We start from the raw sequence: 25,839 nt of genomic DNA on the forward strand, positions 1-25,839 counted from the left end.
CAATGCCCTTCTGGCAGGCACCTCTACAAAGAACATCAGCAGGCTCCAAATAACACAAAATAATGCACTCTGCACAGCCCTACGCATTCCAAAAAGTGACCAAATATCCCAGGCCAGATGCAAAGCCCATTGGCTCCCAGTCAAGGAAAGGATGAACTTCAACATTCTCACCCTTACGCACAAATGTATCAATCTCTCCGCCCCCTCCTACCTCTCAGAAACAATATCCAAAAACATCCCTGCCCGCTCCACAAGAAGCTACCATGCAAATCAACTCTGCATACCATCCATAAAAAGAGCCAACTCCGGCGGCCTGGGCTTCCCCCACATAGCACCAAAGCTCTGGAACACCCTCTTCAACGCACTTAGAGAAGAGCCCTCTTTACTTGCCTTTTGCAAATACCTCAAAACTACACTATTCATATAACCATCACTACACCCTGTCGCATTCTATATCAATGTTTAGAGAGCCCTTCACTCTGAGTAAACCCACTAACTGCAATATACTTGCTTTTCTACTTGCACCATGTAACCTTGAAGATGAATCTAAATGCAAATATATACTTGTTCCTTACTATGTTACTGCAAAATAAGCCATAAAAAAATGCAAATTTGAATGTTACCACTAAGATTTCCTTGTAACCAGATATGTCTGATATGTAACAGCACCACGATGCCTCTGGGCTGATGTGCGCTTTAAAAATATGAATAAATAAATACATACATAAATAAATAAACTATTCTAAGCTTCTTAGGCCAGTGGAAAATTCACTTTACTGTGATTTAGGCGAGGTGGCCAAGATAAATCCACACAGTCAATAAATATATATGTTCACAGGATGCAGGACCTAATTTCATTGATTAGTTACTCAGAGGAGGAACTTCTAAATCGTCCTGCAGGGGTGAAATTTTAATTCTTTGAGCAAAATTGGTTGTAGGCAATAGAAGCTATCAAATCATATTCCTCCTACATTGAGTGTGTGAAATTTATGAATAAAAGGCCTCACCTTTCTTTATATTTGATCTGTTTTTCTTGCTGTAAATATCAATCACTTTACATGGAATTCAGACTTAATCAGCTGCCTACCATAGAACGGACACAATGCTGCGGCTCCTTGGAAACGTCAGGTTCTCCTCTGAATTGTTGTGTTTGCAATCGTTTCGGTTGTTATATGTTTTTATTTCTTTTGGTGTTGAATTATTTATCTTGTTTAAGGTTTTTTGTAAACCAAATCACAATTAAACACGTAGTGGGCCTCTCTCCCTGGCTTATCTGGCCATCTCTTCCACTTGCAATAGGTGTTGTTTACAGTCAAGCTTGTTAAAAGGAGGCTTTGCCCCACTATCTTCCTCTGCTTGAGTATACCGCAGAAAAGAAATGACAGCCCGGGAGGCTAAGTAGTCGAATTCATGTTTGGGGTTTTGTTACTTTACCCTAATGTGAGTCCCATTTTATGGTGTGGGATGTGTTACCCCAGAAGTATTCCCTGGTGGTGTAGGGTTGTTTTTCTGTGGGTCAGTGAACTTGTCAAGTCTTTACAGTAATGTTGCTTGATTTCCCTTGCTTCCTGTTAGGACTTGATTGTCGTGTAGATGATGAAACCTCCGTCCCCAAGTACCACACGAGCAAAATAGTAATATTACTGCTCGTGCAATCTTTGAGGCCACAGGTTTAAGAGTACCGTCAGCATGGAACCAGGAATGCCGGAAGGACCCCCCCGACCACTGTAAGGCAAGCAAACAGGTTAGACAATGGAAGCAATCCCAATCAGAGCAATACAATATCACTACAGAAGGCTTACCCAATGCAGGTGACAGGGTACCCAGGATAAGATGAATGGACAGGGGTCTGCAGTAGTCGACGGCGATAGGCGACAGTTGTTACACAGGATGGCACTCTAGTTGGGTGGTAATAACACCTGATGCAGGAGAAAAACATGAGCCAAAGGCTGAACCAGGAGAGTCGAAAATCAGTCCGGTAAATAATCTGAGGTCAAAGCACCAAGGGATAATCGAATGCAGAGGAAAATCCAATAACAATTCCAATGGAAGGCCGAGGTCAAAATCCGCGTAAGTCACCAGAACCAATGCAGAAGTACCAAAGGAAGACGAAGAGGAATCCAGGAAGCAGTCCATGGTCAAGGTAATCAAGAGCAACAAAATCTGTGAGAACGCCAAACAGTACTAACAAAGTCAGCTGTGAAGCGCTGAATGTGAGTCAGTACGTTCCTTTTGAATACAAAGGTGATCACATGATTCAGTCACGTGATCATGCTCCGTGCACCGTGGATTGTTTCTTTACGTGCAGCTACTTGACACGTGATGCGTGCTCCAAGTCTCACTGCTCCGACCAGGTCCCTTCCTGGTCACGTGGCGAATCGAGTGACGAGCCCAGTGGTGCCGGTGCCTCGGGCGCCCGGTGGCAAGCCACCACGGCAGTCGCCAATGTAGAAAAGGGGACCGCACCGGGCGCACTGAACGCATGTTCTTCTGAGAGTGCCAAGTGCTGTCGCCCACTCGCTGTCGGCAGACCTGCATAGGTAAATGGGACCTAGTCTGTCTGGGAACCTGAAGTGTTTGTTGTTTTGATAACGGGCCACTAACGGGGGAGTGACACTTCCACCCACAGAGGCACTGGATCTCTCACTCTCTCTCTATTGGTCTTCCTCCTGCAAGTGATGAATGCTGACTCCTGCGGTGTGACTTTTGATGGTCAGGCCTTGATCTGCTGGTGGTTGGTGTCTGCCGCCATAATACTTCCCTCTAGGTTCTTTTTGCTGGTTTCTGTTTGGGGTCTGAGGCCTCTCAAACAAATCAAAGAACACTAGCAAGTATCTTGTTCCAGAAGTATGGGTGAAGACAAAGTGGAGACAAAGGTGGACTACTTTGATATACATTGGCACTAGGGAGGGTACACAAATCCACTACCCATATATCCACTCAAGCATCAGCCACACAAACACAAATGAAAACACCCACACCTGCCTTCCTTTGAAACGATCCCTTGCACATATGAATCCACCCACCACTGAACCCATATGTACAACCAGCAGACACAGAATCAGTGATCTAATAACCCACTTGCACAACTCCTACACATAAAATCATCCACTTGCTGTTTTGAAGACTCATTCAGCCACTCAGCTGTCTACTACTCTTTGTCACTCAACTATGGACATACACACTGAACATGTAACTACATATCAGTACATCAACCCACACATTTCACACACACAGTTAACCATCTGTTCGCCAATGTATATGTTCATCTACTCATCAACGAATGTATCCAACAACTACACATACATACACAGACACAAATTTGTATTTTATTACATTTATATAGCACTTTAATCCAAAGTGCTTTACAAGAGGAACAAGACAAATACAACAAGCATTAAATAACAATTGAATCACAACCAGAAGACAGTGCAAGGAACAATTTCCATTATTGCTGAGGTAAGGTGAGAGTAGAGAGGGACCAAGGTGGAGAGGGAGAAGGAGGTATGAGTGGTGGGAGAAGCAGAAGTAAGAGAGGAAGCGAGAAGGTGTAAGGGAGATGAATGGAAAGAATAAGAATAGAGAAGTGAGGGAAGGAGGGAAGGAGGGAGTAGAGAGGAAGGAAAGGGTGAGAAGGTGCAGAGAAGGAGTAGGAGGTGAGGAAGAGGTAGTAGCAGAAATAGGAGAGGAAGCAAAAGGTGTTAGGGAGCTGAATGGAAGAGATACGATTTTAGGGAAGTGCAGAAGGTAGGGTAGGAGGGAGTATCATGAATCCATGTATTAATCCATTCATCAGTCCATTCTCCACTAACCTACCCACACAATTTGTTGCACCCGTTGATTGACTACTACATCAATAGCCATCCATTCCTCCATCATTTCATCAACCCATCTACTAATCAATAAGCAAGGTCATTCATCCACCATCCTCCACACAACCACACCACCTCCACCAATTCGCTAAACAACACACTATCACCACTGACTCCGGAATCCACCTATCCTGTCTGCACAACTGAAACAACTGCAAACACAAGACAAATCACATTCATCCACACATCACTAACATGTGAACACAATTGCGCACAAAAAATCATCTACCTTCTAACTCATCCAAACAACCAGACACACCCAAGCACAACCATCAACAATTAGGCATGCATTTTCATTTTCAAAGCATTTATGTCAACGCTTGGTTAAATGAGTCAAGCACAGAGATTTAATATTTGGAAATCTTGCCTTTGGATTATCATACATTTTACACTATCATGACTAACATGTTTGCAAATGTAATGAAGATATGTCATGGTGCTTTTATTCCAACAATATAACTGTTTAAAACTTTAGAAAACGACTCAATGTAAGTTGGAAATTTACGTTTTCATTATTGTGCTTATCCATTATTTATTTATAATATTTTCAGCCACGCTGTCATCAACAACTCTTTCGATAACAAATATTGACTAAATGTTATAACCCTAGTCAATTAGCTAAGATACGCACCAATCAACTCCACAGTTTATACACAAGTGTAAAGATAAGAAATCCTACCTGCTCTTCAACAGCAACCGATTGTAGATTAGAGTGGTTTACCTGGCTCCTTTCCACCATGAGGAGGAAGTCCGCACGGTGTGAAAACACTGGAGAAACCCTCAAGGGGAAGAAAACCCTGAAGATGGAGTTCATCGAGAGTAGGACGCAGAGTGTTGCAGATGGGCGTCTTCCGGGGAAAGCTGGTCACAGTCAAGTCGTCCTTGGGATGGAATGGAGTCTTTCTGATCTCGGAAGTTAGCTATATCTAGAATGGACAGTTAGTTTGGGAAAAGAAAACAGGTAAGTTTGATAACTATTGGGAGATACTACCCTTGATGTTTAGAAGAAGTAGGAGGTATTGTTGATTGGAGTCCAATGGTGGGAGAGAGCGGGTAACTAAAATGAGAAGATAGACCCTTAACAAAGTTCTGTAAGGAAAGAAAAAGACTAGAATAGAGTAAGGCATTTCTTCGTACCAAAATCCTAACTGAATGCAGGAAAGAAAGATTCGGGAGATAGTTCCACGATCGGGTAGAAATGGCGGTTGGTTGTTGTAGTTCGAACCGGCCCGGATCACGTGAGTTGCTAAATAAGCGGAGGAAACCGATTGGTGAATGTGTTCAGGGATAAACTGAAGTTTGGATAACAAAGGGTGAAGATAGTATGTTTACCTAAGAGGTGTGGATCTTGAGAGTGTACCGGATCAGGTACTTCCTGAAAGCGCGAACAGGGATATTCGGTCGGGGTGTATGTAATCCTAAGAGTGGGAGAAACAAGTAAGGAGACGTGATTGACGGGTAGCGAGTTTGTGAGGTTCTAGGATTTCCTAGTATCGATACTCAGGGAGCATAGGCTATGAAAACAGAAGCAATGCGAAGCAGTCCTGCATTGGATGCCGGAAATACATTCACGTTGTGGACGGGCGGAGTCAGTTCAATCACCTTCCGAACCTCTAGACTAACACCATGTGGTATAGCGGCCATTTTGGGAGTAGTACTATGGATGTTTGCGATGCGACTCCAACGGCGCCATAAGGAAAACTGTCAAAACATCCCGTGAGGGTGAGGGTTTGCAACACTAAATAGCTAGTTTTTTATAATTTGTTTAAAGAACCTGAGATTGAGCGCATTCCTTGTCTCAGAGGCACATCTAAAAACACAATTGATTGTGTGCTAGAATGGAGAAAAGGTTTGACATCAACCTATCGTGTTGTAACTAACCAGAAACTAAACCTAGGTGGTTAACAGTTGCTTATTCAAGAATACCAGCAGAAAAACAACTCTGAAAACTCCTCAAACACACACACATGATACAACAGAAATGGGCACTGTGTGCGTAGTCCAATAATTGAAATGGGGAAGAGGCAAGCAGAGTTGTGATTGCATTCATCTGCAATTGTTTGATAACACAGTGCACATGCCACCATACTTGCTTGGTCTATCTAAAGGAATACTGATTAGCAACTGCTGCTGAACGCTGAATGCAATTTAAGAATGTGGCTCTTGTATGAGTCTGTCTTTGCCTTTTTGCCACATGCATTAAGTGTTCAGTATATATTTTCGTGACTGAGTTTTGAGATGCATAGTTCAGATATTCTCCATTCAGAGTCAACATGTTAGGTAAATAGGACTGCATTTGCTATTCTGGCCCTAAAGAGAATTCATATAAACGCATGTGTATATATAAAATACGAAGGTAATAATAGATGAAACCTGTATCAAGTGTCTGATTAAACATACAAAGATAACCCCTAAGTTAATGCCCCATTAGTACCGACATTTCCAGGGTTATACAGGTCGATGGTGGTTAGTTTCTGTGGAAGAACTCTAAACAAAACATGAAAAGTAATAAAAATCTAACTCCCGCTCTCTGACCTGTGACCTCCTACCAAGCGCGTTTCCCATTTTAATGCTGGTAGAATGTTTCTCCTCAGCATTTTTCAAGTGGTTGCGCCTTCCCCACTCATCCATACTTCTTTCAAATACAGAAAAGACAACATGCCAATTGTGAGCCTTACAAATAATATCACTTTTCCCGGGAATACTCAACAATCAGAAAAGTATTACTTATCCTCGCTCTGCAGATAGCACAACACGATTGGAGCCAAGAGGGTTAAGGTCGCTCAGCAGCAAGGTCATTTTTCCTCACATATATGATTTGCGTTTCAAAGCTGCTTTGCACTAGCATTTCATACAAAAAGCCATGTATCATGTCCCTCAAGCCCAACTGCAGGTTAGAATCATTTAAGGTGGGAAGGAGGATGCTATTCACGAGGTTGACCATATCCGGGTGCTGCTATGTAGTCAATGGGCCTCATTACGACCCAGGCGGTAATCATCCGTCATTACCGCCATGGCGTAATGAGCGTTTACGCCGTGGGCCGATGGCGTAAAGAGCGCCACATTACGACCCATCGCGCACGAGCATTACGCCATGGCGGTAATGCAATTAACGCCATGGCGGAAAAGGACCCTACCGGCATCGTAAAGCGAGCAAGGTGCACTTCCGCCACCGTAAGTAGCGGCCACCGTAATTAGCGGCCACCGTAATTAGCGGCCGCCGTAAAAAGCAGGACCGGAAATAGCGTCATCATCGCGCCGGAACGGGAAACAGCACGTCGGCCATCTTTAAAAACACAATCCATTGCCATCCTACCGAACAACACCAGATCCAACCCTGACACCTGTCCCAACCAATCACCCACCCATCCAACTACCCAAAAATGCCTAAAGCTGTTAAGAAGGCATGTGACCGCCAGCGCCAGGAAAGATTCAGCCGGGAGGAACTCTGCATGCTTGCGGACACCCTGCAAGACAACGCAGCTGTCGTTTTCTCCCCTGAAAAGACCAGGACAGCGATAGGGAAAAAGAAGGCCATCTGGGCCCTGGTGGCCGAGCGCGTCAGCGCGGTGGGGACCGTACCCCGCACCCCACAGCAGTGCAGGAAGCGCTGGGACGACCTCCGCATACGGGTCAGAGCGGTCATCTCTGCGAACCGCAACCTTGCAATGGGTACCGGTGGAGGGTCGGAATCCCCACTAAAACTCCAACCGTGGGAGGAGATTTGTGCAACCACGATTGGCATGGAAGCCATTGAAGGCGTCGGAGGGATGGAAAGGGGAGCTCCGACATCAGGCGATGAAGGTAGGTGCCTCAAACAAGACATGCCATAGTCACTGCAGTCCATTCATGTGTAGCACAAGGTTGCCCTAGAGTGTAAATGCAACACATGTCCACACTGCCCATAGCCACATGCGAGCACCACCCTGTATACACTGCTGGCACCCGCATACCTGCATCCATATTCCACACTAAAAGGAGACAACCTGCATGACCCTGCCTCAAATCTGCCTCATCTACTGACCAGAATAATGTCTATAATTGTCATTCCAAAGTCTGCAGACCCATCAATAACGCCCTCCCTCCTTTGCTCCACCACAGGCACAGATTCACACCCCGAGGACCAGGACACCCCTGCGACGAAGAGAGCCAAGAAGGCCAATTATACCGTCCCCGCACCCTCGACCTCAGCTGCAGTGAGGCAGACCCCACAACAAGCAGGACCCACTGCAAGCATACCGGACGTCCCACCGGCAAGCACCCCTGTAGTCAGCAGGCCAGCAGCAGCTGCTCCACCTCTACCAAAATTGCCTGCTACAGAAGGCACCGGGTCAGCGGCCAGCAGCAACATGGGTGAGACAGCTGCAATAGCTGCATGTTCAGACTCAGACATTGAGGAGCACGAAGTCCGAAGCCCCACTGACCTACTACATTCCCCCTGTTTGTCAGACGCCAGCCCCCATGAGGATCACACACAGGGGCACACAGAGGTAGAGGAGTGGCCTTCTACCCCATGCCCAGTCCTCAGTCCACAGGAGGGGAGCAGCCCCTCCAACACACCACCAGCACTGGCCATGGGCCAGCAGGGGCAGCAGTCCCTCGAGGACATCACAGAACGGCAGCAACAACTGTCCACGATGCTGGCTGAGCATGCCGCGGAATGTGTGGGGGCTAGGGCAACCATTGAAAAGGCCACGGAGACCCTAAGGGCCAAAGTTGCGCAGAGCACTGCCACCCTGAGGGATGCCATGCAGGCCATGTCCAGGGACATCTGTGCTGAACTTGCCGGCTTGCGTTGTGCGCTCACTGAGCTCACCCACACCCTACAGGACGGGCATGCACGGGGGCAGGCAGGGACATCCTCCACTGCCAGTTCTGCACAGAGCAGCCCCGTCCGACGTTCCGGACGTAATCTGCGCTCCACAGCCAGGGGTGCCCCGGGGGCCGGGAGAGGGGGCTTGTAACAGCCTGTGCCCACTGTCACAGGCATCTGTTGACACCTACATGGGGTGTGTTGGGGTGTGCAGGGGGAGGTGGGAGGGGGTGTGTTGGGGTGTGCAGGGGGGAGGGGGTGTGTTGGGGTCTGCAGGGGGGAGGGGGTGTGTTGGGGTGTGCAGGGGGGAGGGGGTGTTTCACGACGATTCATAGTTTAAATACACTTTTTTCTTTCCCAAAATGAAATGTGTGGGCATTTTCATTGCGTATGTGTGCTTTATTGTTGTACAGTCCACAGTGTGCATGTCCCAGAGACACACAGTGCCCCAAGTGCAGTCTCCATGTGATTCACACCAGCCGTGTGTGCTAGAAGCAGTGGTCGATGATACTTAGGCGCATTGCACGCCCCTCCTGTGCGTCGCCTCCTCCATGGGGTGCCGCCTCATCTGCACCCTTCTCATCCTCATCGTCAGGTGGTTGCAGTTCTGCGTCAGGGGGCAGGGGCACATTCCGTCTGACGCACATATTGTGTAGCATGACACATGCCATGACGATCTTTGCCACCTTCTCATGGTGGTACAGGAGTGCCCCACCAGACCTGCTGAGGCTTCGGAACCGTGCCTTCAATAGGCCGAATGTCTGCTCTATGACCACACGAGTACGTGTATGTGCACGGTTGAAGTCCTCCTCGTGCTGGTTCTGCAGGTTACGGACTGGTGTAAGGAGCCACCTCTTCAGGGGATAGCCTGCATCACCTGTATGTAGGCGAGAATGTATGTGTCAGTCATGTCGTCTGATCAAGAACATGATGTGCCAACATGGCTTGCATCCAACTGTTACTTTGGCTCACTTCTACATGCACTAATTGATTCACACAATGCAACCAGTATATGCTCATGGCTCCCATGGCCTGTTTTGCATGCCATCACCCAATGTATGCAGAGGGGTTGAGTGCATTGTGAGTGCCCATCCTCTGTCTCCGTTCTCTGTGTTACTCACAGCCAGGTGGAGTATGCATCATCCCCCCCCTTTCAGCCAGGTGGAGTATGCATCATTCCCCCCCCCTATCAGCCAGGTGGAGTATGCATCATCCCCCCCCCCTTTCAGCCAGGTGGAGTATGCATCATTCCCCCCCCCCTATCAGCCAGGTGGAGTATGCATCATCCCCCCCCCTTTCAGCCAGGTGGAGAATGCATCATTCCCCCCCCCCTATCAGCCAGGTGGTGTATGCATCATCCCCCCCCCTTTCAGCCAGGTGGAGTATGCATCATCCCCCCCCTTTCAGCCAGGTGGAGTATGCATCATCCCCCCCCTTTCAGCCAGGTGGAGTATGCATCATCCCCCCCCTATCAGCCAGGTGGAGTATGCATCACCCCCCCCCTTTCAGCCAGGTGGAGTATGCATCATTCCCCCCCCTATCAGCCAGGTGGAGTATGGATCATCCCCCCCCCTTTCAGCCAGGTGGAGTATGCATCATTCCCCCCCCCTATCAGCCAGGTGGAGTATGCATCACCCCCCCCCCTTTCAGCCAGGTGGAGTATGCATCATTCCCCCCCCTATCAGCCAGGTGGAGTATGCATCATTCCCCCCCCTATCAGCCAGGTGGAGTATGCATCACCCCCCCCCTTTCAGCCAGGTGGAGTATGCATCGGTACGTCATTCACCTGCCCACTTCCATGACATTGGACTCACCGAGTAGCCAGGATCTTGGGCCTGCATGTCGCTCCATGTAGCGTGGTATTGTGGAGTTCCTCAGGACCATAGAATCATGGGTTGATCCGGGGAATCGGGCACAACAATGTGTGATGATCTTGTTGGAGTCACAGACCATTTGCACGTTGATTGAGTGGAACTGTTTCCGGTTGCGGTACGGTACCTCCATGGCACGTGGAACCACCAATTCCACATGGGTGCAGTCGATGGCACCAATGCAACCGGGTATGCCGGCTAGTGCATGGAAACCCACTTTGGTGTTTGCAATGTCCTGGGCAGTCCGTGGTAATGAGATGTGGTCGTCTGTGTGCTTGAGGAGGGCATCGAGCACTTGGATGAGTGTTCGTGAGAATAATGGTTGTGAAATGCCATGCAAGTGCCCCACTGTGTGCTGGTAGGTGCCTGTGGCCAGGAAGTGGAGTACAGACACTACCTTCAGTAGGGGGGGAATGGCGGTTGGAGTGTCTATCATGCTGACGATGTCGTTGTGTATCATGTCTACGATGGCGGTGATGGTGTCCCGGTCCAAACGGTACAGGGTGTAGATCTGCTCAGCAGTGAGGTTGAATGGATTGGCTCTGATGCGTGGGATTGGGGGCTGCCTGCGTGGTGGCACTGGCTGTGCTGGTGGGGCTTGCTGGGCCTGCCTTGCCCTCCTTCTCCTCCTGCGTCTCCTCTGTGCTGCCTGTTGTTGTTGTTGCTGTTGTAGCACATGCATTGCTATCAGGTCCTCCAGCCCCAACATTGCTAGTCGTATTGGTATCATTGTGGAGTGTGACTGGGTGTGGGAAGGGGTGGGGTGTGCTCTTTTTGTACTTCCTGAGTCTGTATTGCCTTCACCTGTGCTGTTTCTGTGCACCTGTGGCAGCTGCATTCACTTTACATGGCCCTTTACGGTTGGTTCGCGATGGCGTAATTAGCACCATGGCGGTAAGGTACTTAACGGGCTGGGTGATGGCGTTAGGTGCATGTCCGCTTGGGTCGGCATTTGCGTACCTTTCCGCCATGGCGCTAAGTACGGTGTGGCCGGTCGCGTGCGCGCACCCTTAGCGCAGTTAGCGGCAGCGTTAACTACGATGCCGCTAATGGCATCGTAGTTAACGGTCACGGGTCATGATCGGACCTGGCGGAAAACGATGGCGGTAACCATTTACCGCCATCGTTTTTCACTTAGCGCCAGGGTCGTACTTCACTTTTTTGGCACTCTTCCCAACAGAGAAATGTATCTTTTCCTCAACAAAACTATCTCAAGATCATTTTAGGGAGCGAGAAAAGCCGCTAGGGAGCGCACAATTGAACTTAATTGCTTGCATTACAAGAAGTCTGAAAGAAACCTACTGTATTCCCTAGGAAAAATGAGAAAAGAAGGATTTTATCAATTTCCCTGTATGAAATGCTTTCCTGAAGCCTCCGGTAGTGGGATAAATGTCCTGCTTTTTAACACAGCACTCTTTCTTCAGTGTCCTGGGCAGAGATGCTTTACTGCATAAGTAAAGGCAACCATTTGCTTGAGATGTTTCTGAAACAATTTTTACATATTTGTTTCTATTTTTGCAACAATAGGATACATTTTCTTGGAATCAGTTTCATCTTAGCGCATACCACATATCAAGGAACACACTCACTCCCTGAGCGCCCCTTTCAACAAGACATGTTCGAGGCAATGTATGATTATAGACATTTGCAGCAGGTATTATGCAGAATCCATGGTGAGTTAATGTGTGTAATTGATATGATCCCACAGTATAAAACAGTGTTGTTCAAATCCGGACCACGGGGGCTGGAAACCTGATGCGTTTTTTAGGGTATGCCTCATTAATAATCATGATGAAAAATGTGCATAAATTTAGAATCATTGCATGCAAATTTATCACGTGAATTTTAATGAGGGATAGCCTGAAAACCCGGACATGGATTCGGCCGCCAAGGCCTGGAGTTGGACAACCCTGGTATAAAAGATCAGAAACAATCCTGAAGAAATTAATTAAGAATATTATTTTTTTGATAAACCACGTTTTCCTTAAGATTCCATATCTTCCTATGGTAGAAGATCTAAGTGCATTCTGTCTGTATGCTGATGTCTCCAATGAAGTAGTGTCTTCATTGGCTTAAGGATTTATAATCCTATGACAAATGAGTGAAACTGTCAACAGACGTTCTTTTGTTGTTTGATCCAAAGTCAGTAATATAGCTCATGTTATTTGAAGTAAGCTCAAATGTTTAACGAGTTGAGGCAGCATGTATGTGACCGCAGGTCACAGCTTTAATTCCTGCAGGGCAGTGCCACCCTTCCATCAATCAAGGGCTTACAAAAGCATGGCTGCTGATTCAGTCTTACAAATAAACCCTCTTCCTCAGCACAACCTACACTTTTTAAATTTGTGGATTATTACAATATTTCTATGGGAGCATATCTACCCAAAAGGAATCAATCTCCAGATGTTATCCCCGAGACATTAAAATTGAAAAGGTGGTAGTTGTACTCAATGTATTTAATGCTTGCACAGTATTTTTTGTAAGGATCGATATAGTGTTATCCCAGTTTGCAGGGATACCCTTAGGATAGGACTTCTAATTGCATTAGCACTGATGACAGATGCATGTAACACTGAACAGTGATGATTAGAGTTGTTTTGAGTGAATAATAACCACTGGTAGGTACTCTAGACAGCCATCCAAACAATCACTTTTTGTGCCTACTGTGCCCTTACAAAAGAGGTAAAACACTGCAAATGTGGTTTACTCTCACACCATATAGTCCACTCCATCCCCAACTGCTAGACCACACCCATGCATCAGGGTATAAACATCGTGTGGCTTTCTCCAAATGTTTAAATACATAAGGCTGAGAGATCATCAGAATGCGATGTAAAAAAGTTTGAAATTGGAAATCCCAAATGTTAGCAAAGTATTCATTCTTTAATCCTTATTGGACAAGAAATGAATCAGCAACAACCGTATAGCTATGTCCATTCTTACACTTCCTGGGTAGGCCCAGTTTTGGCTGCTTTCGGTTCAGAGCCCGGCCCCGGAGCAGCCTCACGGGAATACCCCTAGGAATTGTGACCCCCCTTAAGACAGCATAAGATCAGAGTTGAACGAGACTCCATTTTGTGGGCTACCGACTCCATTTTGTTATTTTAGAATGGCAGGCCAGTTGTGAAATTAGAAGGCAGGCCTGCAGCCCTCCCAGCCTGGCGCCCACAGCGAGCAAGCTACTCCCCCCACCCCCTCCCTTTTTGCCATCTCTGCAGTTGTCTGATTCTCATGAGAGACTAGCTGCGAGAATGCAACAAACTTTACACTGTATCTTCTGTCTTCCGTTTTACTTCATTGACCTGACACGGCCCAGCACAGGGGCCAGCAACAGAAGTTGTTCGTCTCTATAAACCTGCGCCACACCCAACAGACCCTGGCCATAAAGAATATCATCCCTATATTCTTTAAAACATGGTCAAACAGCTAGAAGAGACCCTCAAGTATGTTTGATTGTTCGCGCCTTAATAGAAGAAAGCCAAAGTGTCTTTCTGCATGAAATCAGAATAGGCTGCTCATGGGCGGTTTCCATCTCATGCCGAAAAATGCAAGGATTGTAGTACAACAATAAGCATATTAGAGCACTGCATAATATATGTGTAACTAAAAGCCCTAACGTTAGAATTCAGTTATAAAATTGTGATGTGTGTTAACATGTAGTGTGACATTGTTTAATAGAAATGGATTGCAATAACGAAATGCATAACCAAACATAAGACTGTACATGCCAGTACAAAGCTACCTCGTTTTTAAGTTCAATGTAAATACATGCATGATATTGTGTAAAACCAATACAGCAACCAATCACTCTGACCAGTATGTTCGTCTCATGACAATGTGTGTTAAGGCCGCATGCACAGAACCTGAATCATGAACTGTTTAATGTAGTATGGACATGCACATATTTTCAACATGAGTTTTGTAACAATGAGAATAATTAGCCAGGTAGAAAATATAACACACTTTAAACAAATATAACAGAATGTAATGTAATAGGCCACGTGTAAAAAGCATGTATGTAAAACCTGCTTCGGAAGGCAATGTCTCTTTGTGCAGTGCAGAACTAAACCACAAAGGTGTTTCGATTAACCTCCACCCTTCATAGTGTCAAAGTAGATTAGCAGAGATTTAATGATGTTTAAACAACCGGTCATTAACCCTCACAATAAGACTTCTGACCATGGTGGTATGTGCCTTTTTGTGACCTAGTCTTCTTTTAATGTGCAATTCAAGCCTCAGATTTAGAGCCCGCTTTGTTGTTTATCAGATGGACATTCCAGACCACACAGTGACCTCAAAAGTCTCACCTCTTTAGCCAATGTATCTTGTATTGTATCAACACACAGTTAAGCCTGCCCATCAATGGATCAAACACTGCAATTAATAGCTGTATCTTAACCTATGCCCAATGATAAATTAACCTGTATTGGAGAAATGTCTTTCCTTAGTGTCTAAGCTTACAAGTCTCAGAGCACGCCTGACAAAGCAGATTATGGTATTGGATGAATGGGAATGTGTTGCCACAAGGGCAAATGTCAAATTGTTATTTAATAAGAAACATCACAACAGTTGCCGATCTCGCATACCAATTTGATGAGCCCAGCTGACCGATTGACCCAAGAAGTGTATCACAACACCATGTGCTCCTGAGCCAACCGCAGCCCTCCGGCCGTATGGCACCTATAGGTGTTCACCCCTAGTGACCAATCCCAACTGTTCATGTGCCCCTTAGGCCTTCCCTCTGTTCGATGACGATAAAGTTGTATAAAAGTAATTTGTAACATGTTTTCTGCAGAGTGCTCTCGGCATCAGCAGAGTAGATTCTGCTTGCCTTATTGTAGATAAAGCCTTTTGATATAACCAGCACTTGGTCTTGGTCTCATTCCCTCGAGGGAAGTGTCCTGATTGACTGTATTGGGAGAAGTAACTGCATTTTTGTGGGCCTCTCACTTTCATTCGTGACCCCGACATGATAATAATTAATTAATAATAATAATAATAATAATAATAATAATAATAATAATAATAATAATAATAATAATAATGATAATAATAATTTCCCATTTATATAGCCCTACAAACCTTCAGGTATCTGAGCGCTGCTTATTATTACCCACGGTGTGTGTGGTGCTCATTTATCAACCTCGGAAGGATGAAAGGCTGAGTTTGGCCCTGCCGGGATTCGAACCTGCGTTAGCAAGCTCTGCATAGATGTCAAAGTGAGCGCTCTACTGATAGCGTTCTTTCATCCTTCTTGCATGAGACGTCCCCTATCATGACCCGGAACGTGCTCCCTCAAGAGCTACCAGCCAATGGCAACCGGTACACCTAGACGTGCGCACAAAACAGGGCGAAAGGGTACGGGATCCCCCTTTACAAAACCCACCGTACCATTCGCCGGAGCCGTGGGTGGTCTTAGAGCGAGGGGCGGCGCACCAACCGGTTGGGTCCAGAGGGTCTCAGATCAAGACAGACATGTGAGTATCTAGTGCGGGTGATATTAAAAGGAGGGTGGGAGTCGGATTAGAAGGTTTTGGGAAATACAGCACAAGTAGGATTGAACAGATGTAGAGATTTGTAGCACAGAGGGGAACCTGAGGGTCTGGGTCTTTTCTATATTTTATTCTACTCTCCTTCTATCGCATATGGCCATTAGGCCAGTGACAGAAAACAAGGTGGAAAGAGGATAAAGGGATCCTATCTCCATTGGGGGGTGGAAGGCGGCACCGCATAGTGCTATCTCGACTAGTACAGGATATATGGATGTGGGAAAACTGAGTTAAAGAAAAAACGTAGGGGTCTCAAAGGAAGACCCGGAGTAGTATTTAGAAACGCTTTTTTCCTACTTTTTCTTAACTATCTTTTTCCCTCTCAAGTGCATATACATAGGGTAAAGGGAGAGCATTATTCAAAGGGATTGTAGAATAAGGGAAAGACATCAAGGAGGGGTAGGAAGGGGATACTAGGGAAGGTGAGGTAGAATTTAAGTTGTCTATGTTATTTGTTGTACGTGGTATGTGTTAAAATGTCAGTCTTTTGTGGAAGCATTGTTTTTTGTTGATAAACGTCAATGAAATGATTTAAAATTGTGTTGAAGAAAATTTTGCTCAAATTGAAGTGGTTTAAAAGTGATGAAAAGTGAGTAAACAGTCCATTCCTTTTAAGAAGATTGCATAACATACTGAGTTGGTCATACAAGAAGTGTAGGAGTCTAGAAAAGGATTGTAAATTGAGTAATGCTTTCAGCTGGGTACAATGGGTGCAGAGACACCCCTAGCCCACATTTGTAAAACTCTGCCAGGATATGCGGAGAAAATCAACAAATACCATGACCAATGTGTCACAAAGTTGAAGGGGGAAGGATTGCCCCAAGTTTGGCCCCAGGAAGGGTCTTTCGATAAGGCTGTGCTAGACATGGTTGCCACCTGTCTGTTCATTAAATATTAAGAGAAACAGTTGCAGAACAGGAAGGACATATTGGACCTGTAGCGGCTGTTGTAGGAAGTCCCCCCAGGTAAAAGTGGTGAGTATAATGCATCTCCCCTGACAGCAACTGGCAGTGAAGGGCTAATTACACAGAATGAAAATAAGATAGAGGTCTCATGCGTATATCCCTTATTGACAAAACCAGTGCCCGCAGAAGGATATAGTGACCCTGTATACGTAGCACAATCCACATTACCCTTCACACCAAAGCCATCTGCCAAAGCACCGCCCCCGTATGCGAGCCAAGGAATAACAGGACAGGTGAGTATCCCCATGATCGATATTGAGAAACTTACACAGGATCTAGATTTACGACTAATGATGGCTCTAACCGAGCTGTCCCGCCTAAGGGCTATGGGAGAACAAGGGGGGTCACTTACCCACAAGGTAGAACAAGACGTGATGTCTCGGCCGAATGAAGGGGCGGCGGAAGAAGGATGGAAAAAGGGAGAGATACTATTTCGAATAAATGACATCCCCACACGAATCATAGAAATAAACACTGACAGTGAACGCAAGTTAGAAGAGGGCGGGGAGGCATGGACAGGGGGGAAGAATATTGGTGTGACATAGAGGAGCAGGATGAAGAAGAAGGAAAGTTAGGAACAGCCACAGGTGGGGCTTCATTTTGGGAGGGATTGTCCCACATGGAAGAGTGGAGAGGGAGCTTAAGGAACAGGACAGGATGGATGGCGGTAAAAGGGAAGAAAGGGAAGAAGCTTAGTACCAGCAAGTGGGGGGGATTTACAGCTGCCATTAATACACAGGGGGGCGGGAAGGCCAAATTACATACCGTGGGCCCAAAGGGACAAGGCCAACTTGCTCAAACAGTTACCCCCACTGTCCGGAGGCGCCATTAAGTGATATACGCATTTGAGAAAAACACGGCAGGAGTGCCCTTGGCAGTGGGGGATGTTAAAAGCCTGCTGGTATCGGCAGTATTAGACCAGGAAAACAGGGTCTGGGCGAAGGCGGGGTTTCCTGGAATAACATTGGATTATGACTGACATGATGGGACGTCATTCAACACAGTACGAGCACGAGTGTGGGATGCCTTGAGAGAAAAATGTCCAGATACACCAGATTTACAGTCAGTTATGCAGTGTACAATGGAAAATGAGGAAGATGCAATGTCTTTCCTTCTTTGTGTGCAGGACATGTGGAGAGCAGAAACGGGCACGGCTTGGGACCAATCAACTTCCCTATTTTATTTTATTATAAAAAGGGGGCTCCCAAAGGAGGTACAGAAGGCCCTTCATAAAATAGCTGGGATAGAAGCCAAGGGAAGGCCTGAAATTCACAGCATAATAGTGCATCTCTGTAAAAGGATCAAAGAGAAGGAAAAGGAGATAGCTCAGCGGCGGTTGGCAGACAAGGCTAAATTAGTACAAAGAAAACTATTGAAGGTTAGGGCAATAGCAGCAACCAACACGGCAGGAAGGGAGCGGAAGGAGGACAACAGAGAAATGGGAATACCAGTGCAAATGGTGCCAAACTGGACAGGTAACAGCCAGGACTAATGGTCAGGGGAAAATCAGTACGAGGGACCGCAGTGGCCGTTTAGAGGTGGCTGGGGTAATAGAGGAGGATTCAGGGGGACAAGAGGAGGGGGTGCCGGGTACGGAGGGCCCCGCGGAGGAGGGCAAGGACAGTGTTGGAATTGTGGGAGGAGGGAGCATTTCATGCGAGAATGTCAGATCAGACCCACTAATTTGTACTCAGCCGAACAACAGAATGGACACCCCCACCCGGAGAGCCTCTACGGGTTGCTGATGGATGGAAATAGAAAGGAGAGCCAGCCCGACCCCAGGTACATGAATGATCGCCAGATGCCCCCACAAAACACATCTCAACACACCCAGTTCCATGAACGTACCACCCCCACTCGCGACAGCACTTACGCTACCACTACAACTGGAGCACCTATACCTTGTAGAGGGACGGCAATGGTAACAGGAAATGTTTTTGACACTGATGAACTCCCATGGCATTCAGCATAAGACAGCCCACAGGGAACATTTGCGTGTCCAGTACTGTCGAAGACCCTTAACGCAGCAGAGGAACCACTAGTAGGAGCGGCAATAGGAAACAAACAGTTCATTTTTATGGTGGATTCGGGAGCAGAAAAATCATGCCTTAAGGAGGGCAGGGTTCCGCTTTCTAATCGGACTTTGGAAACGCAAGGATTCTCTGGGGCGGTGGTCGAGGTACCATACACTGAAGAGCTAGACATAACAGTGGGGGGGGAACTGTACAGGCACCCGTGCTGTTCTATGAAGAGTCGCCCATTAATTTGCTGGGAAGGGACCTTCTCAGCAAACTCAACATGACCATATCCTTCACTGACAGAGGAATAGTGTGCTCTACACTAGGCATACGTGCAATTCAACCCATGTTAGCCATACTCACTCAAGCAAACTTCCTGCAAACATGTGGCATGCCTGTAAATCCAGATATGTTAATACAAGGGTTGAGGATACTAGCGAAAGTGGTGCCAGCATTGAAAAGTGAAAAATGGAGAGTGCCGTCAGAATTCATTTTCCGCCCAATCACAGAGCCAGAGATAGTGCCAGGATCAATAATGTCCTTATATATACATGAAGTACAGGTTTTGTCACAAAGAATAGCAGTAATTGCAATGGAAATGCAGGGATGCCAGTGGAGAACAGTGCTGTGCATCAACACCAATATGGCCCTGCAGGATTTGACAGACGAGGAACTTTTTAGTGACACACAAGATGATGGGGAAATAGTGATGCGATTGCAATCCCGTGTGATGTAATGATTCAAAAAAGAGAGGTGCCACTACCCATCATAGCGATCATTAAAGCACCACCACACTTTGAGGAAGACATGTCCCAAGTACCACAGGCCCACATGATGTAGGGCTGCTGCATGAAGTGACACCTGTAAAGATAAAGCTCAAGCCCGGAGCCATTTTACCCTGGGTAAAACAATACCCCCTATCTAGGGAAGCAGAAGAGCGAATAAAAGACACAATATGTGCATTAATGATACAGGGAATAATAGTGTCATCCAATTTGCCCTGCAACACTTGCATTTACCCGATCAAGAAAGCAAAGGGAGGGGCATGGAGGATGATCCAGGACCTACGCCGCTTTAATGACATAGTGCAGAAGGAGTTCCCTCTTGTCCCAAATCCTGCTTCATTATTATGCAGTATCCCAACACAAGTCACCCTTTTAACAGTGGTGGATCTGAAAAATGCATTCTTTTCAATCCCACTCGACCCAGGTTCCTGGTACCTAACAGCATTCACACTAGGGGGGAAAAGATATGAGCACTGCCAATTGCCTCAAGGACACTGCGAAAGTCCCAGTGTTTTTAACAGAATATTGCACGAAGATCTTGGAAACATACACAGAACAAGTCCAATAATTCAGTATGTGGACGATTGGTCTGCGGTAAAGAAGAAAAGGAGTGCAGAGAGGATTCCATCACCTTGTTAACACATCTAGCACAGAAAGGGTACAAGGTGGACAGACAAAAACTGCAGTATTGTTTGACAGAAGTGCTATACTTAGGTCAGCTGATATCCAAAGATGGTAAGAGAATAATACCCGACAGAGCAGCAGCGATAAAAGCAGTAATCAAGTATCCAGGCATGGCAGTAATTACAGATGCCGAGAAACTTTTGCATGTCTTTTACTGTTTTTGGTATTATCATGTGGCGTATGACAGCTGCTCTGTCAGGAAGTATTCTTTTGCCATCTCTGGATATTAGTTGCCCTAGGTACAGAACCTCAGCTAGGCAGTATTCCAATTTTCCTTTATCTGCCTTATATCCTTTTGTAGCTAGTAAATTCAACAGTGTTACAGAGTCTTCCCTACACTGTTCTTCACTTTTGCTGCAGATGAGCAAATCATCTACATACTGTATTATCGTGCTCTCTACATCAATATTTCCAAGATCTTCGTGTAAGATCCTATTGAAAATGCTAGGGCTTTCACAATATCCCTGCGGTAACCTGCAATGTTCGTATCTGTTTCCCCCTAGAATGAATGCCGTGAGGTACTGAGAGCTTGGGTCAAGTGGTATTGAAAAGAAAGAATTTTTCAGGTCTACCACCGTAAAACATGTGGCCTCTTTGGGTATGCTGCACAGTATTGATGCCGGGTTAGGCACTAATGGGGACTCTTTCTGAATGACGTCATTGAGTGGGCAGATACCTTGTATCATTCTCCACGCCCCTCCTTTTGCTATCTTGATCGGAAAAATTGCTGTATTACATGGGGAGTTGGATGGACTATTCTTCCTTGTTTTAATAGAGCACTTATTGTTTCTCTGATCCCTTCTTCTGCTTCTTTTGATAGTGGGTACTGCTTAACCCTTGGGGGTATGGCACATGGCTTCAATTGTATCTTAATGGGTGTCACTTCATGCAATAACACTACATCATGGGGGCCTGTTGTCCAAATCTCAGGCAGTACGCTTTCCATATCTTCCTCAAATATTATGGGCATCACATTAACACTGGCCATGAGTGTGTTGTGTATCTCCCTGTATTGAATCTTGATGTTGCATGGCATACTTATTTCCATTATTATTTCCCCATCACTTTCATTGTCAGTGAAGAGTTCTTAATCAGTCAAATCGTGCAACATTATGCTTGGGTCTTTGCATAGTACTGTTCTCCATTTGCATGCATGTGTGTCCAGTCCTATCACCGTGATACGTTTGCTTGAGACCTGAACCCCCTCTAGATCAATAGACAAAATGGTTCCTGGCACAACATCTGTGTTTACAATTGGACGAAAGATAAAATCTGAGGGCACCCTCCATTCCTTTCTTGTTATTTCTGGCACCACTCGAGCTAACATTCTGATGCCGTAAATGAACATGTCCATGTCAATGGGCACCCCTCTTACTGCAACTTCGTTTGTCATAGTACTGATCATTAACATTGCTCATACGGGGCATACTCCTGGGGTTGAACACACTATTCTCCGCTCGGTAAAAGAGATAGCCATATTTCACTTACTCAACAAATCTCTTCCCAGCAAATTGATTGGCGCGTCTTCGTGATACAGTAAGGGTGCGCGCACTGTTTTCCCCCCACTGTTATGTCAGGATCTTTCATGTAAGGAACTTTTAAAATAGCCCCAGAGAACCCCTGTGTTTCCAAATTTCTTCCCGAGAGCAGAAACCACCCTTCCATGAGACATGATTTTTACGATCCTGAGTCTACCATAAAGATACACTGCTTGTTTCCTATGTCTGCTCCCACTAGTGATTCCTCTTCTGCATGTAGGGTAGTGGATAGGACTGGACACGCAAGTGCTCTCTGTGGGCTGTCCTAATCTGCATAAGTCTCAGTTCCTGGCACTGAGAAAACAGTATCTCCTACTACTGCTGCACCGCAAAAAGGTGCAGGTGCACCATTAGCTGATGTTGCAAAAATGTTATTGTTTGCGTTCCGTACTGTATTTTGTCTGGCCATAGGCTGTTGCGTTCCCCTCTGTTGTGGCTGCTGTTGCGGGGGTGGCTGTTTTTGCTGCATTTGGGGCTCATTATAATATTGATCATTTTGCCCAACCCCTGCCATAGGTAACCCGTAGGGGCTACCTGGGTGTGGATGTCCGTATTGCTGTTCATTTCCCATAGGGGGCTATCCTTGAAAGTAACCCACGGGTCACATTCTACAATCTCTTGAATAGTGCTCCCATCTTCAACAATTCCAACATGACCCTTGTGGTCCTCCTCTCACTCTGGGCCCACCAAATCCTCTGTTTCCCATTCCTCCAAATCCCCCTCGGGGCCCCCTGTACCAACCTCGTCCTCTTGTTAGTCTCCCTTGCCATTGAGGCCCTCCGTAGTGTTCTTCTCCGTCCCACTGTTCTTGTCTTACTACAGCCCATGTTGTGGCCATTCTGACTGGTACATTTCCTGGTCCGTCATCCCCTTCACTGCTTCTATCAGTTGATGTGGTTGCGTTCGGCGCTGCAACCTTCACAAACTTATTCTGTGCTAATTTAGCTTCGTCTGACAACCTTTTCTGCGCTATCTCCTTTTCTCTTTCTTTGATCCTCCCACAGTGGTGTACAATTATGTTTTGAATCTCAGGCCAGCCGTTGGCTTCTATCCCAGCTATTTTATCCAAGGCCTTCAGTACCTCCTTCGGAAGCCCCTTTTTAATTATGAAATAAAACAGAGCAGTGGATTGATCCCCGCCGTACCTGTTTCCCTTCTCCACAGGTCTTGCACCCGGAGGATGAATTGCGTAGGCTCCTCCTCCTCTCCCATCGTGCACTGCATCACTAAGTGTAAATCTGGAATGTCTGGAAACGTACGCCGCAATGCATCCCATACTTGTGCGCTAACGTTATTATATGGTGATCCATCATGGCGGTCACAACTCATGGTCACTCCCGGGAACCCCGCCTTCACCCACACTGCGTCTGCTTGATCACCAACTGTGGACACCAACAAACTTTTCACATCCCCTATTGCTAATGGGACTCCTGCTTTGTTCTTTTCGAATGTGTGTATCCATTTCCCCGCCCCACCCAAGAGTGGGGGGAGAAGTTTCAGCAGGTTGTTCTTATCCATTTGGGCCCACGGAATGTAGTGCGGCCTTCCCGCCCCTTTGTGTATCAGGGGCATTTGTAATTTGTGCTTTCTTCCCTTTTTACTTACCGTCCCATTCTTTGTCTTACTCACCAGCATGTTTCCTACTCGCTGTCTTAACCTCCCTTGCCATCTTGGTGGCGCCCTTTCATTTAGGTCATCGAAATGGAATGGCAGTGGGGATCCCACCGCCGCTACCCCTTCTTCATATTCATCAAGATCGCTCCACACCTCTTCTACTTCTTCTTCTTGCTCCCTTTCTTCTTCTGCTCCTTCCCCACGTTGGTTATCTGGGGTTGTTGGGCGTATTATTCTCACTGGCTTAGCATTTAAATGGAACAGGAACTTTCCTGATTGCCACTCTTGCTCTTGCCCTTTTGGTATTGGTGCCGATTGTGATGGCGCCGATTGTGATGGTTCAGGCGTCGCTGGCGCTGATTCTCCTGCGACACTTGGTGGGGGCGTGAGGTTTGCCACTGCCAATGGTGGGACTTCTCCCCCCTGGCAACATCTGGCCCCTGTTGCACAATGCTCTTAATCATGTTATTTCTATCTGCGCGTGTATGAGCTGTCTGTCTAAGTCCCCAGTTAGTCGTGCTACATTCACTGGTGGGGCGCTAGTGGGGCCATAAAGCTCCCTCTATCATACGGGAGTAGGGCAGTGGCTGCTGCCTCTGCTGGGGTGGTCGGGGTAGGGCTTTGGGGCACATACTGGGGCTTGCCATATCCAACTGCAGGCCTTGTAATCAATGGGTATATTTTAGTAGTATCACTCTCAGTTGTGATAGTTGTACATTCTCCTCTTGCTGTCCTACCTACCTCCTCTAACAGTTTCTCTTTCTCAACTGTTTGTCTGAACTTACCTCACCTGCGGGCGCTATCTCCTCAGACATCCGCCACAAATCTAACACTTCCCTCCTGTTCTGTTTCTGTTTTCCTTTATATCTCTCCAGCAAATGTGTGGATACTAGATCCAACACCCTTTTATCGAAAGAACCTCCCTCTGGCCATATGGGTGTTACGCTATCCCCCTTTATCTCGGTCACCCATTGGTCATGGTACTTCTGTGTCTTCTCACTATACAATGGAAGATGTTGGCAGATGTGCGCTAATGGTGTTGTTCCCCCCATGACAACACAATCTCCTGCATGCAGGCACACAGGCACTTGGTTGATGCTCTTCTCACTTCAATGTCTTACGCAACCTTCTTCTTACCTTTTGGTACCAACACTTTTTCAACAACCTTTCTCCTTTTCACTACTTACTGAGACCATAAATTATTTCAATTATGGACATTCGTCATTTACCATTACTTAAAATATTTTCGTATACATTGCATTTTCAATTTTCTTCATCAACCTTAATTATCTTTTTCAACTTATATGCACATAATAAACAGTTACTAACAGATCAACATGTAACACATTGACACACGTGAAAACATAAAACGTAAAAACATATAGCATGTAACATGTGCTACCTGCGTGCTTTTACTCCCCTTTTCCCCTTATTTTAGTTTGTTATCCCCTGCTCTAGTTTTCTCATGCACTCCCCACCTCTTACTCCCTCTCACGACCTTATCAAGAACTCTGTTTACACGGAAAAAGAATATTCTAATTTACTACTCCGAGTCTACTACATATACTAGACTCCTATTTTACTAGACTCCTATTTTCTCTTTATCTTCACTTATTTATCTGCACTGGATGAGACAATGCTACTCGGCGCCACCTTCTACCATGTTCGCGCTAGGCTACCTCAATCTTCTCTTACTTCGCTATCTCCACAAAACCTAATGGCCATATAAAGGATATATCAGAAAAGCCTCAGTACCATTCACACATACCCTAACTTCCTTTTTTGCCCACTGTCACCTGTTCCCCTTTTTCCTTAACCCTTCCCTTACCTCTTGGGAACTTTCGCAACCGGTACCCACGTGTTCAGTCGGGTGGCTCGAGAGTCACTGTTCATGGTCTATCCACAATCTGATCCGCACCCCAACCAAGCCGTGGCCCGCCTCGACAAGCAGCTTTTACAGTTGGGTATTTGTTAACCGGGAACCCTTGGCCCCTTCTCGTTGTGCACACAGGTTGGTCGACCGCGGAGGCAATGGTTTTGCTGGGGGGCGTCCCGGATCTCGCCGCACGGCATGGGCCTAAAGGCACCTGTCCCAAATCACATTGCGGGGGGGTCACCAAATGTAAGAGC

This window comes from Ambystoma mexicanum, chromosome 7q (genome assembly GCF_040938575.1).
Source record: "Ambystoma mexicanum isolate Mex_15411 chromosome 7q, UKY_AmexF1_1, whole genome shotgun sequence".
Classification (NCBI taxonomy): Eukaryota; Metazoa; Chordata; class Amphibia; order Caudata; family Ambystomatidae; genus Ambystoma; species Ambystoma mexicanum.